The sequence below is a fragment of the Pipra filicauda genome, unplaced genomic scaffold (assembly GCF_003945595.2).
Source record: "Pipra filicauda isolate LSUMZ 115617 unplaced genomic scaffold, ASM394559v2 scaffold169_size1572857_pilon, whole genome shotgun sequence".
Lineage (NCBI taxonomy): Eukaryota > Metazoa > Chordata > Aves > Passeriformes > Pipridae > Pipra > Pipra filicauda.
The window spans coordinates 695,002-721,656 of record NW_024104206.1 but is presented as its reverse complement, the minus strand read 5'-3'; the positions used below and the strand labels follow the sequence as shown (position 1 = coordinate 721,656).

General features: G+C 41.0%; 1 protein-coding gene and 2 long non-coding RNA genes across 6 annotated transcripts in view; 2 read left to right on the top strand and 1 right to left on the bottom strand.

The window, feature by feature from the left end:
* The window catches only part of PPARGC1A (PPARG coactivator 1 alpha), a 368,606-nt gene that overhangs the window by 222,003 nt on the left and 119,948 nt on the right, over positions 1 to 26,655 (top strand). The gene's annotated exons all lie outside the window — the stretch shown is intronic.
* LOC113984064 overlaps positions 1 to 26,655 on the top strand; it is a 174,436-nt gene that overhangs the window by 110,754 nt on the left and 37,027 nt on the right. The window lies entirely within an intron of this gene.
* Positions 16,405 to 24,699, bottom strand: LOC113984061. Of its 3 annotated transcripts, none has more exons than XR_005562880.1 (3): positions 23,963 to 24,699; positions 20,596 to 21,557; positions 16,405 to 18,181 (listed from the first exon to the last, which is right to left on the bottom strand). It is a non-coding gene; the product is annotated as an uncharacterized LOC113984061 (long non-coding RNA). The 3 variants fall into 3 exon arrangements; XR_005562881.1 differs by lacking the exon at positions 23,963 to 24,699 and having other exon boundaries at positions 20,596 to 21,054; positions 21,462 to 22,009; XR_003539385.2 differs by lacking the exon at positions 23,963 to 24,699 and having other exon boundaries at positions 20,596 to 22,009.

Genomic DNA, 26,655 nt, shown 5'->3' with positions numbered 1-26,655 from the left:
GGTTGTTTAGTCTGGAGAAGAGAAGGCTTAGAGGTGACCTCATCACTCTCTTCAACTACCTGAAGGGAGGTTGTAGCCAGGCGGGGGTTGGTCTCTTCTCCCAGGCAACCAACAATAGGACAAGGGGACATGGGCTCAAGCTCTGCCAGGGGAGGTTTAGGTTAGATGTTAGGAAGAAATTCTTTACAGAGAGGGTAATCAGGCATTGGAACGGCCTGCCCAGAGAGGTGGTGGATTCACCATCCCTGGAGGTTTTTAAAAAGAGATTGGACGTGACCCTTAGTGGCATGATATAGGAATTGGAGTTGGATAAGGGGTTGGACTTGGTGATCTTGGAGGTCTTTTCCAACCCAATCTATTCTATGATTCTATGATTCTATACCATCTGCACTGTATTTTTCTTAGCTGCTTTGCCTGTAACTATGTGCAGGAGAAAATACCCATCTGTTAAAGGCTGAGGTATTAGACTGAGGGAGAGACAGTTTTAAATAGATATTACAGGCATGTCAAACTTTAAGTTAAACAGAGAAGATCAGACAAAAAAATGTCCCAGGAAAATCTGGGTGACATTTTATTCTTGTCAAAACATGAAAAATTATCAGAAGAGGAGTGGAAGGAAAAGGCTGTTTAATTTAAGAATCTCCCATTCTAGTTAGATTTCTGTTGTACTCTCAAAATACAATGATTTAACCATGACACAAAGATGATGATGTGCAATCGACTGTATCAACAGTTTCACAGATGTTTATTTGAAGTTTAATGTTAATGAAATGCAGAGATGTGCCTTGTACCTTCTTGGTTTAGTTTTGGGGGTTTTGGTTTGTTTTTTTCTCTTCTCAAGTCCTAGGTTTCACATTTAGTCTTTCTAATAGTGGAATTATTTTATCTCATTAAGTATGAAGAGAAGTCTTCGGAAAGTGATTTAAAAAATAACTGCAGTAGGAATCCTGTGTTTGAGAGGGGCCGGGGCAGAACAAGCAGAGAGGTTAAAAAGGGGTGAGCCTGTAGGACAAAAGATCTCTGTTGGGGTCTATTGGAAAATCTTATGCTGCAGTTTATGGCCTGGCAAGTTTAAACTCCCTTGTCACCAGGACTGAATTTATCATTATTAAAATATTAGGTAGCATGTCATTACCTTTGTAGCTGTGTGGGATAATTGCAGGCTCCATACTTTAAGGAAACAAACTGAGGAAAAGACTGTTTACATACACTAAGAACATGCACAGATTAGCTTCAGCTGGCCTGTTTATACTGTCAGCCTGTATTATACTGGAGATTAGATAAATGTACATAAATATTAGGCATAACAAATATTTGGTGGTGTTTCTCTGTCCTTGCATTATGCTCCACGTAGCCCATTACAGCACTTGCCTGGGAAGGCCGGGGGCACAGGTGTGTTTAACTCCTTTAGGTCACCTGGGGTAAGAGACTGCCCAAGCACAATGGTTTCTTAATAAGCCACAATTTTTGGTGGCTTATTTCCATCTGGATATTCAGGTCGGAAACTGCTGCAGCTTGAAAACCATGAATCAGGATGAATCTGGATATGATTGAGTTATTGTTCTTGTTTTATTTGTAGTTACCAGTTTGCATTGCCGAGTTAAGACCATTTTGTTACTTGTCTTGTGCAAGTAACCAATCCATTTACACTCTCAACTGGGAATAATAAAACCTTAAACATCTTCATGGTCAGCACTGTCTATTTAAATATTTAGCATTATATTTTGTAATTTCCTTCTCTGTATTTTTGTATTTAATTGTATTGATTTTTCTTCATTTTTAATGACATCAGAAGGAAAAAAAGAGGACAAATACAGTCTGTTTGTCTCAGTGGCTGAATATGAGAGCTGGACAGCCTGGAGTCAGCGGGGATGGATTCTTTTGTCTCTCCTTGGGAGTCAGGTGTCCCCTGCTGGGAAGATGCATCCTAAGGGCCTTGGTGCAGTTAGACATGGGTAAGCTAGAACAGGGCTTGGAGTTTGGGATATCTTTTCCCGGTTTTGTTGTTTCTCAAGGTTTCTCCCATGAAGGATGATGATGATTGCTCATCATGAAATACACAGTTTAAAATTTGTCCTGTGTCTGTTTTTCCATCCATACATTTTGAAACAGGTTACAGAAGTTTATGAATTTTTAGCTCATGCAAGGCAGCGCACAGAAAGCTAGATTTCATTATTTAAAAAATGGTCTGTATTTTTGGTGGTCTAGTTGTAGACATCTGTTGCAACTTTTTCAGAGGCCCAAATGTGCCCCAACTGCTGTTGTTTTGACATTCAACACTTATAATAATAACTACTATTTTATTAATCCAACACTTCATTCAGTGTCTGCCGCAGCAAACAAATCCTGGGAGGTCAGAGCCGGTGCTATGAAACCCCTGTGATATGTGGGGAATTCTCTGGAGTCCAGGAGCACCAACAGGCAGAGTTGCAGGGTAATGGCCTGGAAAAGGGGAGGAAATATACCTCATGGAGAACGAAAAGCAAGAAATTACTGAACAAATGATATTCCAGAGAATTGAGAATATAATTTCAGGTGCTGCATTTGAACAGACTTGTTTGAGTATTTGCACGTCAAAATGAATGAGTAAACAAATTTGTGAATTCTAGACCTTGATAGTCTTTAGCCATCCTTAATATGAAGACCTGTGAAATATTTCTACTGGATATATTAACCTAGTCATAGAAACCACATCTTCATTAAGACCACAACTAATAGTCTCAGCTTTGGTAGTAATCATTCCTAAAATCCTTAGAAATGGAAATTAAGAGGGATCTGTGGACCACAGCTTGGAAAGCGATATTTCAAGCACCCTAGCTAATTACAGAGCTGGCAACTGCTGAATCTCTAGAAACATTTCTAATCGGGAAACTTTCTATTGCCTAAATAAATAATAAATACATCTGCGCTGCATAAGGATTTTCTTATGGGAGCTGTGGGACTGTCCTTGTTGCTTTACACTATGAAACCTCACTGGCTTTTATTCATATACCTGGAAAGAGAGCTGATTTCAAACTGGAATCAAGCCTCCTCCCAGGTCCTGCAGTCTGGTTGTGGCCATCATCTGGCTGGTTGTTCTTCCTTGCCCTAATGTTTGTTACATATCCGTCATCCATCCAGTTCTTCTTTCTGCTTCCTTTTTCATCTGTCTCTTTTCCTGACTCTCACTATACCTAATAACTGTACAATGAGAAAAAAGCAGTATGATGCTCCGTGATGTAAATCGGTGCTTTTAATAGAATTTTCCTGCTGAGGCTTCTTTTGTTTGTTTACTTGAACTGTGTCTGTATTGAGTATTCTTTCTCTGGAGGTTGTCCAAGTAGATTTTTTTTCATGGCTATTTAATAGAGTTTGCTGTACATTTCTATATATATATTTTAAAGTGCAAGACAGAAAGCATACAGAGCTTTAAATGGAATTACCTTATCAATAGTTGATTCTGAACCTTCAAAAATGTGGTATTTTGTCTTGTCATGTTAGCAGCTTGTTGCTATAGATAGGGAGGATGACCCATGCTGTGATCATCCAAAAGAGATAATGGAAGGATCTTCTGAAGATGATGTCAATATCCCTGATGTTATTTACAAAGGGATTTCAAAATGGACAGTGTGATGTATTTCTCTGAATACAATTACACTTATACTATCCCAATACAAGGCAGAGAAATACATGTCCGAGAGTATGTGTGTTCACCTACTGCTTCAAAGGGAGTAGAAGGATGAGGCAACTAGTGACAGTGAAAAATTCAGTTACTGAGGCATGAAAGGAGAGTCTGAAGGTAACTGCTGTTAGTGCACAGAACAGACTTTTGGGAATCGTGACATCACAGCCTGTTTTCACTGCATCATGAGCCCAGTGGAAGGACAGAGCTTGAAATAAGTCTGACATATTTTTGTAGTATAGAGGGATATACTAAATCTGCTAAATGGGATTTCAGGGGACAGAGTGCAGAATATTAAAAATATCACCCAAATAACAACTTCTACAGGTGTTTCCATTTGTACTGAACCTGTAAAATCCAGAAGCTCCTTCTGACTGTAAAATTAATAATGGGCAAAGTCAATGCTAAATGGCCTCAAGAAAAAAAAGCACAAAAATCTTACAAAAAGTCAGGATCGATAGGATACCTCTTGCAGTACGATATTGAACCTTCTTTCCCCTTCCCCCAAAATAACATTGTCAGTTATACAGAAAAGCTTTTACTTACTCCTGCTAATGGAAAACTGATAACGATCTTTGAATAATAGGGCTTTAGAAATAGCAGTTCCTGGGTCCTTATACCAGCTTTACCAGTCAATACTGTAGTTTTCTTTTTGAGAAGCAGCAGTCTTGGAGGCAGGGAAGGAATTGGTGCCCCCCAATGTATCTCAAAGGGGTTTTTTTGTGGTTTTGGTTTTTTTTGTTTGTTTTCATTTTGGGTTGTGTTTTTTGTTTTGGTTTTTTACCTGTTTGTTTGTGGGTTTTTTGTGGGGTTTTTGTGTGGGTTTTTTGGGTTTTTTTTGTTGTTTTGTATTGTTGGGGTTTTTTGTTTGTTTTTTTTTTGTTTGGTTTGGGGTTTTTGGGGTTTTTTGTTGTTTTTTTTTTTTTAAATCTCAGATGAATTATTAAATGCAAATTCAGCAATGCAAAAGAGGAAAAAACAGATTGGTTTCCTTTTGAGTTTGCTGATTAGTCAATTGCTTAGTTCATGGAGGATGCCACTTGTGTCAAGTTTCTGTATACTTTCACAGAACTGGAGCACGATACTTACTGTATCTCAAGTGAATGATTTTTCAATTAGCCTGCAGTTCCTTGGCTGTATTCCCTTTGTAGTCCTACATGGTGATGTAGAGTAAAGGTTTAAGATCTTTTGGACAATTTATGATATTTGGAAAGGCTATTTGTCAAGAAACAATATCTGCGACAACTTTTATGTTCAATTTTAGTCCTGGGTCTTTTGTTTGCTTTTATGGCATTCTTTTTGACGTGTTAAAGTTAACTTGAGGGTATTGTTTAAAATGAGAGGGGAAGGGAGAAGAAGAAAAAAAGCCAGTGTTAAAAGATCGAGATATCAGGGAGCACATGACTGTTTTTATGATGGAGGTGCAGATGGGAGGGAACTGTGAGATGGTTTACTCTGACAGCCAAACCGGCAAAGAAAGGAAAGATCAGAAACATTTGAAAATGAGATCATACAGCATGTGAACTATAAAGACATCTCACCCATGTTTTTTTTATGAGAAGTCTTACTGACATTTGAAAAGCAGGGACCGGTTCCCTAGTCTTAAGGTTGACTGACATTTAGGGGCAGCGTTAGGCATGATTTCCTTCCCCTCTCTTTAAATTGAAGTTTTCAAAAATCGGGGTGAGGGAGAAGCCTGGTTACACCTTGCAAAGCATTCAGATCTGTGTAGAAATATGAAAAAAGTAACCTGTGACATTTTAAACACTTTGCTCAATCTTGGTTTTTTCTACATCTTATAGAGGCATGGATACAGAGCTCACTGCCATGGGGAGGGAGAGAACCTGAAAATGGTTTAATTTCAGGTATTTATCCCAGCAGCTCAAACTCAATTGCACAGAATTATTGAAATCAGGGAAATTAGGGGTAGTCTAAAAGTACTGCAGAACAAGCTGCTACTCTAGAAGACCAGGGAAGCTTGTTTTATCTTTGTCCCAGATGCAAGCAGGCAGCCAGGCTTGTACCAGGCAGAGGTTCAGAAGCAGCTGCACTTGCTGGCATAGGTGGGCAATACCAGCACCAGCAAAGGGCATTCAGCGGGTACCACTGAGATCCACAGGGCAAGTGCTTTCCTTCAATCACTGTGCCAGTACCATCACTTAGAAAGCATTCACCTTCCTGTGTTTTTCTTTACCGTCTTCCTGTGCTCTGAGAAGCTCAGGACACTTCCCCTGAAAGGGCAGTACCCCATGGGGTGATCTATAAAGCTACCTCTGTTTCTTGGCATCTTTGCTGAGGCTGAACATCAGTCACAAAAAGCTTAAGCAGCTCCAACAGACTGGATGTAAAGTCTGCATTTACCCCTGAGCTGTGTTTCTTCCTTCCAGCAAAGTCTGAGCTGCAGTATCAGGGTACTCTTAATTATAGAAACCAAACCTGCTTCCTTGTGAGGTTTTAAAGCTGTTCTCTAAGTATCTTCTTTCTTTGACCCCCAAGCCAAGTTAAACTAGTCATGTAAGAACTTAACAAAGAGCTTGATCTGGACATCCTGGGTAATCAAAGGCAAGGTCCTATGGAGCTGCTGAGGCTGAAAAGTAGCAAAATGTTCTGTAGTGGTTTGAAATGAGTTTCTGGAAGAGCGGCATCACTCTGCAGCTGGCCCTGCTTTTGGGAGTGATGACAGTCAGATATAGTCAGGCACAGTAGCTGGTTTAGGGTAATAAAGAGCATCACTGGAGGACATTAGTATTTAGGTGGGCTCCTGCTAAAACTGTAAAAAGAGTAGTGATGTAAGTGACATAAAAATTCCTATATTGTAATTTGAGTAGCATAGAAGGGTGACTAATGAACTGCATTGCTTTTATAGCTAAGCAGACTGGGGATCAGATGGGTTCTAATACATCCCCACAATGCAATTATCGTGGGAGGAATTTATGTCACATTTTTTTATTTCATTTTCAGTGTCATGTATTGCACACGTATGTGTGAATACAGGCTTCTTGCGTGATGAGGAACAAAAGCTAAGCAGTTGAGTTTAATATAGATTGTATATATGTATCTCATTCTAATCTAGAAATTTTTCTATGTGTATGTTTAAAAAGCACCAGTTAACAACTGAGTAAGCCTTTTTTGCCAAAACAAATCATTTGAGCGTTTCTGTTTCTCTTATCTTTTTAAAATAAACATCAGAAATACAGAGCAGGATTCTCTGCTGCTCCAGCAGTAGCCAGCATGGAGTGGGAGGACCATCAGGGAACTATTTAAGACACCCTGTTTCTCAAGCAAGTACTACTCACGAAACCAAATAAATGATAGTAGTGTCAGGGCTTCTCTGTTGTAGAAGCAGCCAGCTGCAGTCCTATTGGACACCGTCAGTTTGCAAAATCCAGGGGCACCCTTCCCCTCTCTCACTCCATGATTTCCTTCTCATTACTGCTCCCAGATTTCATCAGTCCTTCCATCATGTAGAAGTTTCCTCCTTTCCTTTGAAGCAGCTGGGGTTCATCTAGAGAGAGAGATATGTTAGCCCAGTACTGACTGTGTCCACTATACCTTTCATGTGCCTATTGTCAGGCATAGCACTTCCTCTCGTAAAGGGCTCTCTGGAGGATGCCCACAGTAGCACCAGCAGTGAGCAGGACTAAGACCTGGTGCAATGGGACTGAGCTGTGAGGCTGATAGCCTCAGGGTGCATCGTCTGGCAAGCTCTGCATCTCCCAGGGCAGTGATGAAGCCAGGGAATGTGTTAACTCTTTGGTAGATCTCTCTCATTGCTGCACCGTTTTTCAAGCATAGAGTAAGAGCTGGGGTTCCAGTCTGGAAGTATTTTCCAGGTTTCTGGTGGGTATTTAATGATGTTGGACTGTGTGGGGCAGTATTAGTAAGAGTCTTGAGAAACCTCTAAAGCCTTATAATCTGTATTCAAAACCTAGCAAGCGGAGAAAAATATTTTGGATAAAACACTTTTTTAGTGAGTGCTTTAAACCTAAAGCCCTTGACCTCATCTTCTGGAAGTTTTGTGACCCTTCATTTCTTCAGGAAAATCCTTTTTTCCCCTGTTCTCATGCCTGGGTTATAGGACTCTAAAATAACTGCTTTGCTTTTAGAAGGCTGCTTAGAAAGAGAAGGTTTTGTCCCATGGAAATACAGCAGCAGTGACTAGCAAATCTCATAAAGCTTTGCTAGACAAAAAGACCAGTGGGTAATCCAGTAACAGTGTGAAAGAGATTTATTCTGGAACACACACACTGCAGAAGAAAGCATCCAGGTTCCTCTCTTCACCTTGTGTTGTGAAAATGTAAAACAAAGGGAGGATTGAGCCAAGGGTGTGCATTCCTAGTGCCTCAGCATTATTCTTTGGCTTGCCATGGGTCCACAGGGCTGCCACAGCACTGTGAAAGCTGGAGTAGAAAGCCTGTTGTTGTGTAGGGGTGAATCCCACTTCCAGCGTTCATCTACCTCTTCCCCTGAGATAGTTGCTGAAACAGTTATTTTCTTGCTTTAATGTGAGCAATGGCTGAGACACAGCTCTTACCTCCAGCTTAGAGATGATGACTTCAACAGTTTTGAAAGGAAAGATGGCAAACCTGGGTCCATCTCACCATGGAGCAGTCTTTATGTCCCTGAGTAGTCAGTGGAGAGAATGTGGTACTTGCACAGCTGTCTTTAGGTCTTCAGCTGGAAAGAATCACACTCTGCAGCCGGCTCTCCTTGGTTTAGTGGGAGCCCCCAGTTTCCCTCATCCTGACTCAGGTAGGTCAGCCAAGTCCTCCGATTGAGAGGATGAAGCAAGGCCTGAGAGAGGGGAACAAGCAAAAATCAAGTGATCCAGCAAAACTTCCAGTGAAAATTGAGCCATGCTTACTTCCACTGTCCTTTTCTTAACTGATCTTTGGACTTACTTCTTCCATACCAGTATACTGGAGGTACTGAGTTAGGATGAGAAAAGATTTGGTCCATCACCAAGCACTAATTTTGAGATAATTAATACTTGGCTCCACAGTAGCACTTTACAACCATGACTGGAAGATCACTGACGAAAAGTCCAGGCATGGCATCATCTAATTATTGCTTCTTTTGTATGTGCCAAGGACTTAATAATTTGTTACTTTTTCTAGGGGAAGAGGAAGTGATTACAGGTTTCTTATGGGAATCAGAGGTACCACTGGGCTACCATTAGCAGTGCCATGGGTATGAAGGGCAAATTAAGCTTGGTGATCCTGCCAGGCTTACATTCAACAAAGTCTGGTTCAGGATTTATAAATTATTCTCTGGTGACAGACATAAAGTAGCCCTCTTAACAACAAGCCTTTATGTATTTTCTGCCCTTCTGTTCTTGTCCTTTCCATCAGTTCTGTCTCTTAATGTTTTTGCCAGGACATCTTGGTAGCTCTTTCTCAGTTGAGCTCAGTGAATCCGTTACTTCCTTGATTTCAGTCTCCTCTTCGGTGTTCAACTCTGTTTTATTGCTCTGTTGCCAAAAAGGAAAAGACACCTTACCCAGGTGTGTTACCCAATCCCTCATCGCAACTTGAAAACCTGTACTCCAGGTTTCTAATATAAATGATCTATCTGGTCAGCTGGGGAAGATTGAGTCCATGTGAGAGCATGGCTCCATCACTGGCATTCTCTCCCCTAGGCCAGAAAGTTGCACTTCTGTTAGTCTCATACCAGAATGTGGCTCATCCCCAGTGCTTCAGCTGGGTGCCAGGCTACTTGAGGAGCAGCACTCTGGTTGAAATGCTGCATTGAAGCACCTTGTCCTCGTGGCTGGGGGACAAGTGGAAGTGGATATATTGCAGAGAAAGAATTTATTTTTTTTTTTTTTTTTTGTGATGAAGAAGATATATTCCTGTTGTCCTGGTAGTATTTTGTCTTTGACCAGAGCAAGTGCAAATGTCAAGCTCTGTGTGTAAGAGCCACGGGGTAAGCACACAGTGACTTCTCTATTCAGGCAAATGGTCACTCCCCTGACAGTTTAGTCAAAGGTATTCAGGGTGCCACATGTCTAAGAGGCAAATTATAAAACTAAGCTGTATTCTTGAATATGAGAAGACACAGAAACAAAAAGCCAAGTGCTGGGTTTCATACTGGATAGCTCATTAACTTAAAACCAGAGTACGAATGTAAATTATAACCCTTGTTATTACTCATAACTACAGTTCAGACGATAACTTGGCAGTTTGCCCACGACTCTTTTATAAACCAGTAACCTCCAGAATAAATTATACATCATACATAATACATAATTGTCCTTTAAAAGGCAATAATTGTTCTAAAAGGTAGAGTTTGCAGCATGTTCCACATGAAATGTATGCCACAAAGCCAGCACAGTTGCTCGGGCTCTACGTTTCTGGGTAACCTCTGGGCTCTGTGGCACTGGGGTTTCAAGCTGTTGTCCCAAACCTGCAATGTCCCAGTACTATTTCACAAAACCAGTCTGTAATATCTTCTGGTGTTCTCCTGAGGTGGGAATCTCTGTGCTTCCTGCAACTTGGGCTATGGCAGATGCCCTCACCTTTCTTTGATTTCTTCTTGATGAATCCTGATGTAGAGAGCACATGTCAGCCTGGAAGGGCTGATATTGTGGGATAATGATTGGATTTAAAATAGAGTTTCATTTCTGTCCAGTCAACCTAAATCCTTTGTTCTCCCAGGGTGAGACACTTGTACTCAGTTATGCTTTGTAGGGGACATCAGGACAAAGCCCACAGCAGAAAACACACCATAAGAAACAGCCTCTCCACAGTCTCAACACCTCTTCGTGTACACAAGATTCTGCATAGGTTCCTTTTATTCTTATTATTATTATACACATTTAGGGAAAAAATCCCACACCCCAAATCATTTTGAAAAAACATGCTTTGTCATGGTTCTTGTTTCATATGTTTTTGGTTTGCAGTTTTATAATGTTAATGTTGGGTTGCCAGTACAAGGCTTTGTTCCTACGATCAAACTACTGATTAATTCTCTTTGCTTTTAGGTTTTTTTGTAAGATAGACAGCAAGAAGGTTATGTGTACTTTGTCTTTTTTTTCCCTGTGTTTATTTGTCTGCACAAGACACATTACAGGAAACCTTTCACACGGGAGTTGCTCTGTCGCTATAATAATTGATACCGGAAAGTTATGTGAAGGTCTTGTTGTGCTAAACAAACTAGCTTTTTCTCAGAATGGGAAGATAAATGGTGGGACCTGAAAAAGAAAACCCTTTAAAAATGACCTATGGTATAAGATATATAAACTACAGGAAAAGTACCCACATATTTTTATCATTGGAAAGAAAGGTCGCTATTTTTCTGCCACAGTAACAGAATAATAATATGTTCAGTTAGCAAAAACTCGTACAGGCAAATGTTAAGATGCTAATAGATGTTGCAAGCCAGAACTTGAACAGAGAATTCTGCTTTCCTAATGTGGGTTTGCTGCCCTTCAAATGATTAGATTCTGTCAATCAAAGACTGTTTTCACATATAAAGCTATTATAGTCTGATCTTCCTCATTTCTGAAGGGCAACCAAACTTGAATGCTCTTGGTGATAAAATACTGGTTGCTTTATGCCCTGATTTTATAGATGAGTGTTAAAACAAATTTAGTCTTAAACTTTCTGTGGAAATAATTTGAAATGCAATTTGCTATGCATGTATTCATCTTCTCTCCTCTTGCTCTTCAGATTTTTCCATTGATATATTGATCATAGTGGATAAAAAAGGTTATCTCACACCAATTTCCACCATGGCCCATTCACCATCCAGTCTTCCATCTGAGCTTTACTCTAAGCTATCTAAATTAAGAGTCTGCAATAAAACACATCTTTGCTCCTGAGCTAGAAGCCTAAATTTAGTGTATGTAAGAGAGGTCTTGGAACTGGTTTACTCTGGTGGTGTAGGACTTGTAGGCTGTCTGTGTTTATAATATCCTGCTAGCCCAGGTCTCGAAGTGATGTGGAAGTCCGACCTCTTTGATGGTCAACACTGCCTCCCCCATTCTGGCTCGGAGAGGACTCTAAGTCAGTTGGCTTTGTGTTCATGGGAATTTGCCAATGGTAAGGGGAGGCAGAGTGGGAGGGAACCCTAGGGGCTGAATGGCATGGCAGCATGACCCCATGCATGGCTTCATGGCAACATGACTCCATCTCCTTGCAGCTGGCTGGGCTGGGGCTCTCACCGGGGCTCACGGTGGTGCAGTAACAAGAGGTGACCGCAAGGGGTAGTTGGTGGAGTGAGCTGAAGAACCACAAGCAAAACACACAAAACCCCATGAGGCGGAATAATTTTGTTTTAAGCAAACATGAGTTAAAAATCTCAGTGTTTCCCATTACACTGTTGTGTTTTTTTCTGTGTGAAACTCTGCATGATAATAATGTTCTTGTGTCAACCTGTGGTATTTCCTGTTGAGATTTCTTAATGGTGTTTATTAATTTAATTAAAGAAATAGAAATTATTTAAAGGCATAAGCACGGAGACAAAAGTAAGGTTGAAGAATCTATTTGAGCTCTGTGTTCCCTGCCTTTTTGAGCACTTGATTTCAACATCTGTATTGCAACAACACGAACAGTATTTTTGGGAGCTGTGTGTGTTTTAGAAAGATAATTACAGATACATCAGGCATTACTCTTGCTTCCTCAGGTCCAAAACTCTTGTTGGCTTTGGTGTTGAAACTCTTAAGTGTCTTGTCTTTTGGGGGCAGGCCACTATTTCAGGGTAGAAATAACAGTTACCTGATGAGGTTTTTGGAAGGTTTACATCTGTTGTGTTACAAATAGGATAAAATTCTGCACTCTAGTCACTTAAAACTTGCTCTTTTTGAGCACATCTGGCAAACTTGCCTGCTAAAATATTGCTGAAGAGGTAAAAGGTTGCAGACACGGATGGAAAAAGTCCACTTCTTCCTTAAAATAATAATCATGGCTTTTAGCTGTGGTACAGTGGTCTAAACAGCCTGCTTTTGTCAACAGTGGGTGTCAAGGACCCCATACTGTGCTGGGTTGTTGACCAGGAGACTAGAGTTGTCTCCTGGCTGGCTGGATGCAGAGCAGCCTTATAGCCCACCCACTACCTTACTCTGAATTTACCTGAGTGCTGGAAAATTGGGAAAAACTTTCCTCCTGGATGCAACCTCCTGCTGTGCTGTCTAAGCCTTGGATGGCTGATGTGCTTCTGGTGGAGGCATGTTACCCCTTGCAGTCCAATACTGGTTGATTGTGTTGCTGACTCATTTATCTCAGTCCCATACCCACCTAGATCCATGGCTCCAAATAACTGCCTTTTTGATTTGCCCCACAAAGTTTTGTCTTCTGTCTTCTCTTCCTCCTTCATGTCTCTTGCAGAACACTGTGTGCATTGGGGTTTTTTACATAAGTTGTTTGCAGGATGCTTAGCTGCCTGCTCCGATGCCTTCCCTTCCTAGAGGTACATCAGCAAGTGCCAGTTACCATGTCCTTGTTAGCCAGAAGATGTCAAATAATAAGTAGCTTCCACCCACTCAGCACAGTGCTTCCCAAACTGGTAATTAGAAATAACTTGGCTTTTCCTTGCTTCATCTGCGGGGAAACACTCCTGGTTAGCCTGTGATTTTGAGCTCGGTCTGTGTTGCAGCACAGCCCGGCTTCACTGATGGTATCGCTCCCGTCAGGTTGTAACAGAGTTATGGCATCTCCTTCCCTTGTGTGGAGTGCCCGTGTCTGTGCGCCGCAGGCTCGTTAAAGCTGATGCCCAGCAGGAGCAGTTTATGGTTTTGTAATGGCTTTTATGTTGTTGTCTCATGGAGTTAGGTCTGTCTGAAGACAACCAGAGTTTAGAGCAGTTAAAGCTTCTGATGGAGATTACCATAATTACAAGTGATCAACATTCAGTGCTTTCCCCCCTCCCCCCTCCCTCCCAGTACAGCTTGTCTCGGGTCAGGCTGCAGAGAGGCCACTTGGAGAAAGTGCCTTCATGGTAACATCCATGATCTGACACTGTGCCCAAAGGGTGACATCACTGCCTACCTGCAAGACCATCAGGTTTAAGTTATTGCTGTATTTCCACCAAAGGCAACCGAATTGGCACTGTGCTTGTCAGTGCTGTTACTGATACTCCTTACCTTCACCTGTTCGTTTGCATTTTAATCATAGTTTACGTAATTGTGATTCTTGTTTTGTTTAAGTGATATTCCCCACAGGATTGCTTAAGAATGCACCTACAGAAATCCTACTTAGCAATTTTCCCTCAATCACATCCCTTCCAGCACTTGCTAATATATTTTGAGGTAATAGCCAAATGTTATGATAGTGAAAAAAGGGTTAAAAGTGAGAAATACAAGTACATCCTGGATAGATGAATCCATTTTTCCGCTAATTAATAGCATGCTTCTAACAATGGAAAGCTATTAAAACATGAAGGTATGTTTTGTGAATCACATTTATCAACCACTATACATGCTGAAATTCCATTATTTATTCTGTGTTTTTAACATAGCATATGGATTTTTTCATTCAAATGTGGAAAGTAGCAACAAAAACCTTTTTTTGCCTCCATTTAAGTATATATTCATGCAAAAATGAAAATGTAATAAGAACTGTACATTCTTATGTCAACAGTAACCTTTAAATGGTGTTCTTTAGATAAAACTGTGAATATTGGAAAAGAAAAAAGAAAGATAAGTGGTTCCCGTATTCATCTTAGTCCAAAATCTATTCTACCCACTGCTGGTTGCTGGCATTGTTTGATGGTATGACAGAGTAACAGAGAATCAGATTATCAGAAAAGGAGATTCCCAATTTAATAGTTACTTGCAGAAATCAAAGTAGTTTTTCCTTTATCTTAACATCTCAAAAATAAATAGCTGCTAAATTTCAAATCGTGTAGCCTTCCTGATTTATCATCATATCATGGATGCACTTGGCTGTCTAACATCAGGGAATCCAATAACTCCCGTCACATACGAAGAAAAGAAAAAATCCTATTGGATAATGGTTTGCATTCTCCCCTACAGTGATTTATTTCTGTCACAAGACTTAATTTTATCACGAGGCAGATGCTTCATCTATATCAATGCAGTACATTCCTGCATTCATTTGTTTCACACCAAAATTGTACCTGATCTATTTTCCAATGCATTTTGGCTTATTTAGTACACGGAGTGATTAGATGGTGTTTAATCACATGTGTAATTTCCAGTCTTCATAATTCTCAAGCATAATAAAGCGAGGCCCATGTAAAGAAGCATAATATTAAATTAAATTGCAGAGAGTAGCAGTTAGAGATGCAGCTGGTGTTAACGTTTCGATCTCTAGCGTGTCACGGCAGAGCATGTCAAGTGGAATAAGCAGAGCTTACTCAGGTTGATCAGGTGATCAGCCCAAAGAGAGTATGCCAAACTTTGCCTTGCATTAATTTCTCTCAGGCTATAATGAAAAAAATAGTCATCGTGCCTTCTCCTTTGAAATCTGCAGCTCCCTCAAGTGCAGAAAGCCTGTCCCGTGTGTTTTAATGAGAAATGCGTGTCCTATCAACACTTTCCCCCACCCCTCCGTCTGCCACTTAATACAGATTATACTCTCCCGAATAATCATCTTTATTTGGCGGGGCAGCTGAGGTCCACAGGTTGGGATCCTCTGCCAAGTGTCATTACACCGTGGGAGTGGGCTGTGGCTGCTTAGGTGGCCTTATCCGCGGCACTGCCAGCCTGGAGAGCCGAGCTGCCTCCCTGGGACACGGAGTGGTCCCAGGGAAGGGCTGTCAGACTGCTGAACTTCTCAATCAGCAGAGGATATATGTGATTCCTGTTCTGACATTCTGCCTGGAGGACCATCTATTGTCAGCTGCCATTGACAAGTGACAGCAGAGCTGTGACTTCCAGGAAGTTTATCATCTTCTTCTCCCTCCTTTCTTTGCTTCCCTTCTCTTTTTATAAATAACCCTTGACCGACTGCCCTTTCCTTTGGTATGGAGTGTGGACAAGTAAAGGTAGGAGCAATGGAAAGTTTCCCAATTTTACAATTCAGTGGTAGCACTGTGAGGGAGTGAATATATGGGGAAAGAGACTGAGGTAATGACAATTCTCAAAACAGCTGTTGTACGATTCAGCTTCACTACTTCAGTTAATTAATCAGCACCTTGCTGGCAACTCTGGGGGAGATACTCGTTAGATACTGGTAGCAAACAGACAATGCTTTCATATCAAGTGTGTTCAACAACATCTAATACAGCGATAACTTCCACAAAAGAGGTCAGGGAATACAGAGGCTCATAAAAGCGCTCACGAAACAGCATTTAATATCCTGGTATATATGAATGTGCTACATATGCTGCCTACTTTGTTACAGCTCTCTGGCTTAAAACACTGTGGACTAACAACAGCAAACTTTCATGTGTTCAGCAGAGATATTTATCTGAGATAATATTCTTATAGATATGTTTATATAAGTGCTGTGTATGAGGGCCCACTATTCATTGCTGCATTCGTGTAGGATTTCAGAGACCTTACGTTCTAAATGATTCTATTCTCTTTTTTGCTGCAGGATGAAAAAAATGGGAAAACTTAAATCCTTCATGCAAAGCTATCTTGTAGAAAGTCAAAATGTGGTTAAGATAAAAAAACTCAGTTGGGAGAATGCTGAGTCTACATGTTGTCTCTGAGATTTCCCTCTTTCCTCTTCAGCTTAAAAGGAGATACTTTGCATCCTACCTACTAAGTTGATAAGAGCATTCATATTTTATGAGGAATAATGCACAGAAACCTTAAACCACTGAAATTACATATCTACATTTGTAGTATATTTTATATTTTAGTACAGTCCTAAAATTTAATGAATATTAGCTTGAAGTTCAAGACAAAACTAGCTTAAAAAAAATGTAACAGCCCTGTTAGGACAAACATTTCCTTCTGCCGTGCTGATTTACTGGTAAATTGCAATTCGATGCATTGTAGTTCCTTTTCTGAGACCTCTTCTCTTGCTCTGTTCACTTTTCTGATTTAACCCTCTTGTAGGTTAGGCAGTAAATTGCAATGAAAGTGACGCACTTAAGAGACCGAAATTTATTTGCTGTCAAATGTTCCAAACATGCTCACTTTAATTTTTCGGTTGACTTTATTGATTTATTAAGAATGATAATAGCCTGCATATCACTTCATATGCATAACTTTCAGATAAATCTTCAATATTACTGGCGCATAGTCGTGACCATTGTGGAAGGGAGTGAATGCGTTTAAATATTTAATGTGGTGTTTGTGGAGTTCAGCACCAGGTGGTTTTATGGGTTTTGGGGTCGTTCTGGGTCCGCCCGATGCTCTGTGGAGCTGCAGGTAGTGGCATAAACTCAGGTAGGACTCTTTGATGCAGTTGTAGGAGTCACCAGCTCTCTGGAACGGGGCTCCGAGTTGTATTAAGCAATTTATGTGGACAATTTATCCAGTCTGCTGCCATGTACTGATGTAGACAATTATAGCTCCAGCTCTTTAATGAAACGTACATTATGGTAGAAAGAATATCATAGTTTCTATTATACTCAGGGGAACTATAAAGAGAAATGTCCTTTTTTAAATTAGCTTTACGGCACTGAAGCTTTTATGTATTTACATGCAAGTACACTATTAACCCAAACTACTTGTTTTGAACTCTCTCTGTTGTCAGCTCTTGGGAAGTGTCACAGGCTGGTAGAAAAACTTCTTTTGTGCCTACCTTTAAGCACTGCTGGCCTTTCATGTTAATGGGAGTCTGCTAAAACTTCCACTTTGCTGCAGTCATTCAGACGACAGTGAGAACAGGATGCTGTCTTAATCTTCCCTAATCTGTAGCAAAAACCTGAGATAAAAAAGGACTTTTGTCTAATCCGGCCTCTCAGGTATGGTTTACTTTAGATTTGAGCTATAAATATCTTTCTTTACTTTGTTCTTCTGAGAAGCAAACTGTTGAAAGTGGGGCACGGATTCATTCTTCAGCTGCCCATTTGAGAAAGAGAGAAAGAGCCTTTACAATTTGTAAAAGAGAAAAATAAAGACAAGGCTTTTGATGTGTGTCCTCCATTTGGTGAATGCACCCTGTTGTAGAGCTGCCTGTTGCTGAGGCAGCCGTGGACATGAGGCACCCAGTGCTGACTGCTGTTGAGCATCAGGAAGGTTCAACCTCTTGTTTCAGGTGTTGAAGACAGGTCCATCTATACCTGAAGGAATTGTCTCCATAAACCTTGGTTTCAACATTTTAGAAATATATTTGTGCATTTGCGCTTAATCATTCTTATCTAGTAAAAATAAAAATTGCACTATGAAATGAAGAAATGGGGTGGGAGAGAGACTATGCTTGGAATGAAATAAAATGACCAGCTTTGCTTTTGATTTCTGTCAACTCACTATTTCATCTGCATTTTCTCTGTTTATATACTTCACATGTCTCAGATATTCTTAAATTGCAGTAGTTCTTCAGCAGCAGGCCAATCCAAACAGAAGTGAACTCAACAGATTGTTTTCCTTTGTTGCCTGTAATGATGCCAGATGAAATACCTGCTCCACTACAGTCCAGTTTCTTAAGTGCTGTTTCTTGTCTGAGGACAGAATTTGGAAAGGAGGAGTAGTTAAAAAGTGAATGCCACAGATACTAATTGGAATGACTTGATACGAGTAACTATAAAATTAATGGAATGTCTGAAGGCTTTCAATTATTCCTGGTTTCTTTTGCAAACTTGGGGGGGGGTTAGAAATGTATGTACGAAAATTGCTGCACAGAATTTACATGATATCCCAAACCAGGCTTCAACAAGACTTTTCATAAATCATTATTCCCTCATAGCAGCGTTATCATCATCTCCATATCCAGATGAGGGGTCTGTTTAAGATTGTCACTGGGCTAAGAAAAAGTAAACTTATGTTGTCTACCTGGGCATGGCTTTTGCACATCATTTACCACCCCCACCAATCATAGCAATCCTTGTTCAGTCTGATTCAATGTTCCTTTCATTTGTTTTGAAAACCTACTGAGAAAAAAGCCACTCCTTTTGAGGAAAAAAAAAGTGTCAGAGCCCTGCAAATAGGTTAATTCTGAAATCTGTAATGTTTTCCATGTACTTACGCAGGGAAAAGGTAAAGGGTGGATTTTATAATCCCTTGAAACCATGTGTGTATATCATAGATATAAAATGGGAGAGAAAAGGTTGAATTTGGATCTATAGTCATTCGGAGTCAGAGAGTAATGATGACAATGTCATCTGGTAATGAGGGGCTAATGGGGCTAAACTTCATCAATTAAATCCTTTCTCTTTTATAGATTCATAGATTATAATGCCAGAAAGGAATACTGTGATAATCTAGTCTGACCTCGTTTTACAACATATACTATGAAACTTCCCTGAAATAATTCTTGTTTGAACAAGAGCATTTATTTCAGAAATAAAGCATCCAACCTTGATTTAAAATTGCCATGGTTGGAAATGCCTGAGAAACCTTGATAAATTGTTGGAATGGTTAATTATATCTCTCTGTTAAAGGGGCCCACCTTCTCTCTCCTCTGAATTTTTCTCTCTTCAGAGAAGTGGAGAAGTGTGATCTTTGTGTGCTGTGGATGTGATGGGGTGTAGGCCACTTGGGAGTTTCTCATCTTCAAATATGTCAAATCTGATTTCCTTTTATGACAAGGTAACCCACCTAGCTGATCAAGGGAAACCAGTTGACATAATCTTTCTGGATTTCGGAAAAGCTTTCAATGCTGTCTCTCACAGGATCCTTCTGGACAAAATGTCTAGCCCACAGCTGGATAAACACATCATGCAGTGGGTGAGCAGTTGGCTCACGGGTCGAGCACAGAGAGTAATAGTGAATGGGGTAACATCAGACTGGCGACCTGTCACTAGTGAGGTTCCACAGGGCTCCATCTTTGGCCTGTGCTCTTCAACATCTTCATAAACGACTTGGACACAGGACTGGAAGGGATACTAAGCAAGTTTGCACATGACACAAAACTGGGAGGAGCTGTTGACTCCCTTGAAGGCAGGGAGGCCCTGCAGGGAGACCTTGACAAATCAGAGGACTGGGTAATCACCAGCCATATGAAGTTCAACACGGGAAACTGCTAGATTCTGCACCTGGGATGGGGCAACCCCAGATGTTCATACAGATTGGGGAATGAGAGGCTGGAAAGCAGTGCTGTGGAAAGGGACCTGGAGGTCCTGGTTGATGGCAAGTTGAATATGAATCAGCAGTGCCCTGGCAGTCAGGAGGGCAACCATGTCCTGGGGGGCATCAGGCAAAGCATCGCCAGGCAGTCAAGGGAGGGGATTGTCCTGCTCTGCTCTGCACTGGTGTGGCCTCATCTTGAATATTGTGTGCAGTGTTGGGTGCCACAATATAAGAAAGATATTAAGCTCTTAGAGAGTGTCCAAAGGAGGGCAATGAAGATGGTGAAGGGCCTTGAGGGGAAGCTGTATGAGGAGGGGCTGAGGTCACTTGGTCTGTTCAGCCTGGAGAAGAGGAGACTGAGGGGAGACCTCATTGCAGTTACAACTTCCTCATGAGGGGAAGAGGAGGGACAGGCACTGATCTCTTCTCTGTGGTGACCAGTGACAGAACCTGAAGGCAATGGCCTAAAGTTGTGTTAGTGGAGGTTTAGGTTGGATATTAGAGAAAGATTCTTCACCCAGAGGGTGGTTGGGCACTGGAACAGGCTCCCCAGGGAAGTGGTCACAGCACCAAGCCTGACAGAGTTCAAGAAGCATTTGGACAATACTATCAGGCACATGATGTGATTCCTAGGCCTGTATTGTGCAAGGCCAGGAATTTGACTTTGATGGTCCTTGTGAGTCCCTTTCAACTTAAAATATTTTGTGATTCCATGATTCAAATAAGCACTTCAAAGCAGTGGGGACATCAACTGTCCCTGCATATCAGGATGTGTTGCTATCAACTAAGTAACAGCCAGTGAGTTGTTCCTTGGTGTGAAGGACACAATTTGCATCCTGGGACTTACCTGTGCTTTACAGGTCTGCCAGTGATAGTAACGGGGGCAAAATTCTCTTGGAACAGATATTGTTCAGAGTTGCATTGCTTGACTGTCTTTCTCCTGCCATGCTGTCTGTCTCTGCTCTTTGCTTTGAGAACCAGACTTTGCTTTGAGAGTCAGTTTTACACTGGGATATAGAGCAGAAATGGAGCAGAGTTCAGAGGGATTTACTAGCCTTTGCAACTGTGTTTCTAAACTAGGCACTTCTTCATATTCATCTCCTTGCACTTTCTCCCAGTAGTTTCCCTGCCAAGTGGCATCCTTTTGATGTGACTGGGATACAGTAAGCATTCCATTGTAGTTAGGAGGGAACACTGAGAAGAGAACACTGAGCAAACTAGCTCTATGACATGTGCATCTCTGTCCTCAACCCAACTTTTGCCAGCTGCCTCTTCAGGAGGAAGGAATGAGATGGGTTTCAGGGTCCTGTTGGAAGTAGAGAAGGGCATGTCAGCATGAGGGGTAAATCATGGATGTAGCAAAGTTCTCCATCATAAGCCTTTCTGCCCAGCCCATGCTTGAGCTGGCCTCAACCGCAGCGTGTTCCTGTTGTGGATATGCAGTGCCCATGTAAGAAGTACTCATCTAGAAAATGGAATTAGAAAGGTTTTCTGAGAGCCCAGAAGAAAAATTACTTCAGTTAGTAATTAATGGTATTTGCACACGGTTAGCATTTTAATATCATGCAAGATTTTGCAGGCACTAGAAAGTCCTGCACTACTGATTTGGATGTCTTGTGAATGAGGGACATAAAAATAAGAGGAATCACATGTGGGAATGCGAGATCCTGGAATGGAAAGCCATTCCATTATGACATTTCTTACCAGTATTACCTTCCTAGATTTTCGTGTGGCTCATTCCAGTGTCTCACCATTTTCTGCCCATTTTCTTCGAGGAGAAAATCTTTTGTATTGAACAGAGTATTTTTCCTGTAGTTTTGTGAAAAATAGTTGTTACTTTTCCAATTGGGATAACTTGTGAAATCCATTTAATTAGCAGGCTGATAGCATTGTGACTGTACACTCTGTGGGATTCAGAGTCTCCATTTCATGCAGTGAGAAACAAAGACCCTCCATTTGATGGCTGGAGATGCTCAGTTTAGTCCCACAAGGGCTGACCCATCCGACAACAGTCTGTCATTTCATTTTTCCTGAGAATAGGAATTCTTAGAGAATAAGGATTGCTTCTGGCCAGGAATTAGGGCAGCCCTTAAAACTAGTCAAACAAGGATATTCAGTTTACATTATAAGTGAAATGTGTATTTATGCCTTTTCTGTAAGCTGAAAAGCCTCAAGTATCTCAGGAGGAGTTTATGGCCTTTCATCATTTTCATTGATCAGAATCAACATTAATCTGGTAAATTAATCTGAGAACTCCTCCACCTCTCACCATCACAAAACAAAACTCCTCTAGTCCTGTCCTCCAGCATTTTCATCAGATTTTTTTGTCTGAGAATAGAAGGTAGAGAACACAGAAGTGCCAGGCATCTACAGCTCTTAGGTGAGAGTGCTTCTGCAGCAAACATTTCCCAAAGAGCTTCCCATGTCAGTGGTACCTACACAGCTCCACGAAGTTGGTATCACCAAAACACTGGCCTGTGAACCTCTGCTGTTCCTGAAATATCTGTTACTGCTCCTCAGCTGGAGCTCTGTCTCCAGAGAGGCCAGCTGGGCTCCTGCTGCTCTGAAAGGGCAGATAAATTGGGTTCTTGAAGGCAGATGGCAGTTTCTTATGGATAATGTAGTATTCCAGTAATTACTGTAGGAAAATGATGTAAGCTAATGTGTATTAGTTCTGCTACTGTAATCTAAAATGTATTAATATTGTGGCAGTACTATTCCATTTAATGGTTACATTAATACATATGCTGTGGATATGATGGTACACTTGCATTTATATTGCGTATTTTACCACAATATTTACAATAGTATTACTTACAAAATTATGGACAAAGTTGCCTGATTTCATGGGTGGGTCCTACCACAAATAGTAGATTTCATGGCTTGTTATAGATTATTAGGAAAGTCATATGTGGGAATCATTAATATAGCTTAAGTAGTTATCAATACAAATTTTATGAACAATAAAACCAAACACCAGTCTCTCAGCATTAAAGCTATTAGGATACATATTATAGCATTTGTATTGAAGTTTCTGACCGCTCTTTTTTTCCTAGGTATCAAGTTCAGTCAGTTGTGAGAGCACTCAAATAGTGAAAACTACAGTGGGTAGCATACCTTTCATGAGAACCCAGGCATGATTACACAAGTACTTCTTGCCAACAGAAGTAGACCAAAACATGAAACAAAATAGTCCTTTTAAGTTATGTCCAAAAATACTATTATAAATGCAACCCATGGTTAGTGTGTTGTACTTCCATATGCTCTAAGTATAGTATGTTGTTACAGCTCTGCCCAACTCTCAGGGAAATAAAGCAGCCCTAGTTTTCTTAAATATTAGGATCTTTGGCTTGATTTGTCACATGCCTGTAAGTCTCTGATTTGAGTTCTTCAGCCGTGAGGGTACCCATTATACAGCCTCCTGTATGTTCTTCCCTGCTGGTACCCACTCCAGACAGCAGCTGAAGTACTGGTCCAGTCAGCAGTACGTGGAGGCTCCACTTTGCTCACTCTATTTCAGAGGCATAAAATGCACTGCACTGGGAGGAAACAAATCCAATCATAATTCTTACTGCTATTTTCTGATCTCTCAGTTTGTTTTTCTGTTATCTAGAGCTATATTGCATATTTTAGGCTATAACACTGGCAAGATCTGTTTAAAGACAATTAAAATGCAAAATTTAAGGTTGCATGGGAGTATAATTTTATATGATTTACTGTCTGGGTTTTGCCAAGCACTCCACTGTCACCAGCATAACATTTGGTAAATAACTGAATTTAAGGAGTATACTAGCCACAAGGTGTTATCAACACTAGTTTTTTTTTCTTTATCTGCTTTGAACAAGCTTTTTCATATATTGGAAATTTGTTAAAGAACAGAAGAGAGCTTTCACAAAAGGACTTAGCATTTAACATTTTCACACACTATTGAATTGTTAAACTTCAAAGATTTTTTCTTCTGATTGCTAAGCCTTAATTAAAGCGGATTGCAAAATACTAAGTGTACAGTGAGCGAGAGATTTGCAGGAGATATTTGGAATCAGAAAATCTCAGCGATGGTTTAGTTACATTTTCTTCTGACCTCTGAGCACAGAAGTTGCATCAGCTGAGGCTCTGAGAGTAAATCCTGACAGCATTAAAGTCAGTAGCAAATTCACTCAATCTCTGGAAAATAGGCCCTACAATTACAGACTTAAGAAGCTCAATCTACTTACTTTGTCCAAGAGGAGGATGTGAGATGATGGGATGATGGTCTACAAGGTATTACCTGAAGACGATACCTTCGATAGCAGATAGCTCCTTAATCGAGGCGAAAAAGGCAAGATGAGATGCCAGGGTTAAAAGATGATCCCAACAAATTCAGAGGAGAAATTTGCCACACTTCCTCAGGAGTCAGATCCCAAGCTTCTTGAACAATGTTGCTTGGGAGGGGAATTAATTCCCTGCTGGGAGCTTTTAAGTCAGATTACAACTTCAGAGCCTTGTTTTCCCCAGGGGGTGGGGGACCCTGCTGGGATCCTGGTGCCAGGACCTGTGGAAAGTCTCAGAGTAGTCAGAAGTTTGCTCCCAAGGAGTTTTATCAGTTTTGGCCCTGCAACTTCCAGCCCCATCAAGCCTCACCGAGGCAGTGCCAGGGACATGTGGGTACGTGTCCCACATGCTAGTCACAAGAGAAGTGACAGGGAGTAGCTGGAAAAGCAAACTTTACAAGCAGGTGGGTGAGACCAACCTAGGTTTGGGTTAAGCTGCCCAAAGCTTGATGGTCCCAAAACCTGCCTATTATCAAGGGCCAGAAGACAGCAGTTACTGCACTTTGGTGAGTGACATCACTTCTGAAAGAAAAAAATCAGAATTCCTCCAGGATTAGAATTTCCTCCCCAAAGACTGCTTGGATGGGTGTGGGGGTTAATGCTTTCCACCCAGTCCCTCACCACCCTTCCCTCCTGTGCAAGTTTCGAGCTGGCTTCCCGCCAAGTCCCCGAAACTCGACAACAAGGACCTGCTTCCCAGAGAGGGAAGAGAAAAGAAACGACTTAAGCAGCCAAAGCTATAGCAAAAATATATATATATTTTACATATGAGACAGATATATACAATGAGAATACTATACACCACAACTCCAGAAATCCCAAACAGTTCCCCAAAAAGGGAAGAGGGGAAGGGAGAAGGGAGAAGGACAAAAAGGGACAAAGACCGAGCAAGTCAACCAGCCAACTGAAGGTAAATTAGCAAAATCTCACCACTTCCCTTCGAACAGGCAGGATGGCTGGACACGGCCCAGGGCTCTCCCCTCACGCGTGGCAGATAACAGCAGTCACTGTAGGCCTCAGCTCCGGACAAGCCAGACCGAGACAGGGACCCACCGTTCTCGAACCTCGCCGGGAAGGAAGAGGGCGAGATCCCTCCTGCTGGCTTTATTTATACCTCAAGTTACGTACAGGAATAGCATGGAATACTTCCATGATCACTTTCCTAGTTCCTTCCTGGTTACAAGCTGGTCTCCAGGAAGGCCTAGAGTGAAACCATCACACCTCCTGAGAAGCATGCCCTCTGCCCCGTGCCCCATGGGGACATGGGGGCCAGGCTCTCCACACTGTGTCTCTCACATGTTTCCTGGGACTTGATGTGACTCACCAGGACTGCAGCAGGAATGGGATGAGGGGAAGTTGTCCTGGCATACAACCTCATTTGCAGTAAAAAATGGTTTTCTGTAATGACACAGGTTATTATTCAGAAGATAAAGTGAAAGGAGGTTAGGACTCAGTCATAATTGTGTGTTTGGTGTTGTGTGTACTGTACACAGAGGATGATGTACCTGAATTACGTATCCCCAAAGGCTCCCTGACAAATACTCTGTGAGAGCCCTCAATAGAAAAAAAACTAACCCAAACCCACTCTCTACTAAACCTGCCATTAAAAGACCAATCCTATAAGCCCTATTTTTTTCTTTAAATAGTTCTGGGGTATTTTATCCAGCCATATTTTCTCAGACTTTGGGGTTCTTTACAACAGGCTTTAGATCTGAGAATTCAAGTCAAAAAGTCATTGTATTTAAAGACCGATGGGCATAGCTTTAAGGAAAACTATTGCAAATACTCTTTTTTTTTTCCTCCTTATCCAAGGTCTATTCATCTCATGTAAATGTTTCAGAAGCAGTTTTACTCTGCCTTAAGGCATTTCAATTAATGCTCAGATACATGCTGGTAAAAGCTTTACCTTATGTTTTTTTACTCTGAATTCCCTAGTATTCAGCAACAGGTTTAGGACATCAATAGGTAGCAACGACTAACATGAAAAAGTGAATTAAATCTTTTTCTCCTGAGAGACTTCACATTTTCCACATTGTTTTAGGAATGCTGTGCTCCCTCCTTACTGTCAGAGATAGGTCTTTCTTACAGGGGCTCGACAGGGTTTCCCACAGGCATATTACTGCGCTTACAGCTTGACAGCTATCATGGCAAAAATAAAATCTACATTTTAATGACATTGTGATTATCATTAAAACTGGGGACAAGTCCATTCTTAACTTACTGTGATGCACCAAAGTGTTGAGATGGTATTTGTGATATGCAGTGGTATTTCGAAAGCAATTGTGATACGCTGTGAGTGGAGTTTGCAGCTGACAGCAGTGACCTGACAGATGTAAGATAGTTTAAATAGACTTTTACTTATTGCAATTATTCAGTGATGAAATTGTACAATTAGTTGTAAATCCCTGGGATTACTCCCTTCCTTCTCTAAAAGGGAACAAAAAAAACTTTTCATGGCCTTTCAGGTTTCTGCTGTTTAACACTTAAAAGATCACTTTAAAATGACATGACATGCATTGATGGCTTTCATGTGATATGAAAAGTTGGTTTTATCATTGATTCCTTTTAATATGTTAAGAATAATATTTATCCAGTTT